The sequence below is a fragment of the Pollicipes pollicipes genome, unplaced genomic scaffold (assembly GCF_011947565.3).
Source record: "Pollicipes pollicipes isolate AB1234 unplaced genomic scaffold, Ppol_2.1 Scaffold_4219;HRSCAF=4965_pilon_pilon_pilon, whole genome shotgun sequence".
NCBI classification, from domain to species: Eukaryota; Metazoa; Arthropoda; class Thecostraca; order Pollicipedomorpha; family Pollicipedidae; genus Pollicipes; species Pollicipes pollicipes.
The window spans coordinates 26,429,590-26,434,260 of NW_023596448.1; the positions used below are offsets into that span (position 1 = coordinate 26,429,590).

Genomic DNA, 4,671 nt, shown 5'->3' on the forward strand with positions numbered 1-4,671 from the left:
GTTCAACCACACAGTACATAGACCTGCGATAAATAATTACGCTGCTGAGCCCACTCACATCAGTTAGCAATATCAGTTGCGTCACTCGTCAATTTCCTAATGTGACTAGTTCAACAGTCCTTTCCTCTGCCGCAGTGCTGAACGTAATACTCTATATTCGCACTCCTTGGATTTTATAAAACTCTTTTCTTCTAGAGTGCATTTGCAGGCGACTTCGAACAACCAAGATAATCGAAACTGGCAGCGTACGATGCTGTAGGACACACGTGTTGTTACACTTTGCACTACTGGACAGTGTTTATGATAGAGTTGATGAGGCGTGGCCCTGGCAGTTGGAACTGACGGACATGCACGTAAAAAAATATATTGTAACCGTTAAGGCGAATGGAGCCATTATTGTGTAGTAAGATTAAATGTCTGAGCTTATGTGTTCTTTATTTCCATACCTTTAATAAAAAAACACACACACACTGGAATGGTTTGCAAACGTTGTTTCGAGACGGCAGCGACTTAATTTTGCGTATATCATTGTCTCATCCTGTGTTTATTGCTGAAAACGCTAGCCCCAATCCAAACATTATGTATTTTCTGACGAGCATTCCGTCAGACAAGGCCGTAAGTGTACACCTTGCACAGTGATTTAACAAGATAATAATAACGTTGGGGACCAAGGGCTACCGGCGTAACTGCGATGCCCGACACCAGGTGGCTCCCTGACCAGTCGCCGCCAGACATGTGCGGTTTGTTTGGTTTGGTTTGGTTTGCCGGGAAAACAAAACTGCGCTCTGGGAGAAGAAAGATATCCAGGACAAACCAAAACAGCTAAATCCCACTCATGGCTATGGACATGACCATAGCCGCGTTTGTTGTAGAACGGCAACCATGTGCTGAACAGTATACATCTGTATGCGTCACTCATCAACCGATAGGCATGGAACAAAGAATAACGAGAGGAATGAATACACTGTCATCAGCAGCAAATACCTCAATATATCGAGATTGTATAGAAGTATGGCACAATAGCATGCCATTGAATAACGTGCCACAGTGCACTGGTAATTTTTTAGAATATGCTGGGGTGGAGATGTAACGCTTATGTACATCCAGGCTATCATAGGTTAAGTACAAACGTGTATATGCAACCGATTTGTCCCGCACATATGTACACAACGCGCATCCGGGCATGTAAATGCACGTATGCTTAGACATGGTATACGGAAATTTGCCGGCTCTCCAGATAGGCTGGCAAATGAGTTAAACTTTCTCCGGAATGAGGAAAATAACCTCACTGCAGCCCTTAAGTAACGTCATTTCAGCGTCGCGTAATCACACTTGAGACCTTAATTGCATTGCGCAGGGCGTGTTGTTTGAGGTTATCCAACCCTGCCGGGACGTTCAGGCAGTATTGCACAGCGACGGCTCGCACGTTAAAACCCCAGGAGCCAACAGCAAACAAAGTCTGGCCTGAGAGATGGAGATCGCTCCTGATTCTCGCTTAGTATATCGGGTCTCGTGCGAAGGCTCTAGAAAGCCTATCCATTTCCCGGACCTAATTAATGAACACTTTTGTAACTGCGTTTACCTGCTCTTGCTGCGTAATGATACTCTAAAATAGTTTAGATAGACATGGTAAATTATCCAAAGTGTGTGACCAAATGTATAATGCAATGCATGTCATGTTTCAGAATACATTTTACGATGCGTTTGCGCTCTGGTATGAGGTGATGCAGGCTAATGTACCTTTTTGCATCTTAGTTATCTGTGGGGAAGTGAAAGACTTATTTTCTAGAGTATCGTGTCGTATTTTGGCCAGAACCGTAAAAATATTGCATTCAGCAAAGCAGCTGGAACTGCACAGCACTAAAATTCAACAGTATCCCATGACTAAAGATAACTTCTCAGTCTTTACAAATCAAAATTATGAAAACCAGGCATTCGCATATCAGTTAAAGTCAAACTTGAGTTAGATACGTGCGACGCCATGGGTCACCTGGCTTCTCCCAACGTACCCCCCCCCCCCCCCCCCCGAATAACCACGTCTGTTTTTCACAATGGTTCACGACCACCCGAACGATGAAGCGTATTGATTACATGGCATGTCCACGAGCACCTGACGGTATGTTCTATGTAGTGAAAAGCACGCAAATTGTATGTGAGGCCTGAAAAGCTGAATGCCATCGACTGAGCATGTATATCAAGCTCGACGCGCGGAAGCGACAATGACTGGATCCCACGATTCGGTTGTAGGTGCGAAAAGAGCTCGCCAGTGACATCTATTGAGTTTCATCTTCAGTCGGTCGGTATACCAGTGACAAACATGAGAAAAGCTCACACACACCTGTGGTTGTTCATCCCATGCCTGTAATGACATCTCTCTGCACATCCAATGTTAAACTCCCAGCAACACCCAGTTTCATGCGTGACCTTGACCGAATCCAACGAGCCATTACGCAATGACAACAAGGTGCGAACAGCTCTGGAACTGCTTACGTCAGCCGGGTGAGGCGGCACCAGATGACGTCCTCGCTGCTCGCGACCTGCCGGACTCCCGCTCCAGCGCCGCGCGTTCCGCGCACGAGTGTCCAGCGTCGACTGCTACGTCGGCCCCGACGCAGCGTCGTCGACGGCGACGACGATGCGCGCGCGCGCCTCAAACAACTCTGTCCCGGAGGCGAGTTGGCCTTTGGTGCGTATGCGGCTGTAAGGCGTGGTGTCACAGGTGTAGTTTCATAAGATAAGTTGGGGGGGGGGGGGGCTGAGGAAGCAAAATGGACGAACCCGCGTTCAAAATACAGGGAAATAATGCTTATCTCCGAATTTGATCGCCTTGCCTCTCGAAGTAAGGGCGATGAGGCTGCCCGAACTGAATAAGAAAAACACCCGACTCCTGAGCGGCGGTATATATTTGGGTGGTGGGTGGTAAACGTTGCTGCAAAAACCAATGCTTTTATCGGGTACCTGAGTAGCATTACTAAGTATCTGTGTACCATTCATCGATAGCTTGGCTCTACGTGCACAGTCAAATCAGAATTACAGATTCTGATTTAGTCAAATTACAGAAACAGAGCTTTCAGAACTACGGGGAAACAAACATGGTGTACAAAGTCGTGCGCGACGGAATGCATCGGATGTAAAAGAGAAATGGTATATAAAAGTGCATCGACAATTTAATGATCAGTACATCTAACTTCAATGGTTAGTACTGTTGTTAGCCTTGTATGCTAGAACCCCGGAATGTCTATAAAGCAAAATTATTGTTAACACATGCCCCAGTGGGGGTCAATTTGCCCCCCCCCCCCAAAGTATTTTACGGAATACTCTCCGAACGGCGCGGCGTAGCAACGGCAAACTCTGCATAGTTGTCGCTAAACGACGGGCAGATCTTTTGACATACAACAAAAAATGCATCTTGTAAGGTCGCTGAACTGTCAAAATCAGGCCGTGGCTGACAGCCAATGCTATTTCTTGGGCATCGTTCAATTTGATGCGACAATGCAGTGGAGAACGAAGTCATTTCTAAGATAGCTACTTTGGCAATAAGACAATCGAGTTGAGGATTACAATACATTTCATTGAGCTAGGGCTGTTGTGTTTTTTGCTGTATTTGTTTACGCGACAACCATCCGCGAGGTGGCTTTTTAACTTTCGGCTCGTTACAGCGTTCATTAACTTTGGGCTGTTACATCACTCGTTCACTCGCTGCAACACGTCACAAAAAATAAAAGGTGATGCTATGAGGTACACTGTAAAATATGATACTACGAACTAAGCTTTAACATATGATATGGTATCGAGGTATGGTATGTGGTGAAGAGTGGAGGGCAGACAGAGGTCAAAACCATTTTTACTGAAGAGTTTGCTTCAAGGGGTAGTTTCTGAAGCTCATTTCAGACTCCATGATGACAGAAAGGTCAACACAAATTTTTATTTGAGCTTTATAAAGATTAGAAGAAGCTGCTAATCTAGCATGAACCCCATTGAGCTTTATTTTAATAGCACACCGCCTTGGGGTAAATATCTCAGACTTAATGCAATTCAAACATCAGAATATCTCGCAGTTTCATGGTCACCATGACCCTCTGAAGGTCAAACAAGGTCACTGACCTGGCACTAACACCAGTAAACTTTTGCTTAGTGGAGATATTCAGGTTTTCTATGATGGCATAGCGCGGTCTGAGGGAACTTCGACACTGATCTGGACTTTGACGTCGTTTAAGCTTATCTGACCCAAATTTATGATCTATGAACCTCACATTTTGATACAAGGCAGTCAGCATACAGACCAACCTACCCTGTGAATTTCGCGCATCTAGCCTGCTTTCTTTTTGTGATCTCATCGGAGCCCAAGTGACTTCTATGCCTGAGTGGAGGGTATTCAACCGGCAGCCCGAGCGCATGATATATATATATATATATATATATATATATATATATATATCATCTGCCAATGTGTGTGTGTAGTGCGTGCGCGTGCGCTATCCATGGATTGCCTTGATACGGAGCTAGAACGGCTACGTTAAATCCACATTAATAACGGATACACAAATATTTATTTTGACAATGTCTCTTGATAATTATCTTAAAAAGACAAACAGCATGATGTCTTTCGGTAACGTCAGAGATGCTGAAACTTTTCAAAGAAATACGATGACTTCATCTCGGAAAACAGAT

The 4,671-nt window shown here is 44.8% G+C and overlaps 1 protein-coding gene across 1 annotated transcript in view; it reads right to left on the minus strand.

Moving 5' to 3' along the window:
- LOC119095078 (glutamate receptor ionotropic, kainate 1) overlaps positions 1 to 2,558 on the minus strand; it is a 21,361-nt gene extending 18,803 nt beyond the window's left edge. The window contains exon 1 of the mRNA XM_037217971.1: positions 2,491 to 2,558. The gene's annotated coding sequence lies outside the window, so the exon portion shown is untranslated. The remainder of the gene's footprint in view (positions 1 to 2,490) is intronic.
- Positions 2,559 to 4,671: the final 2,113 nt, after the last annotated feature.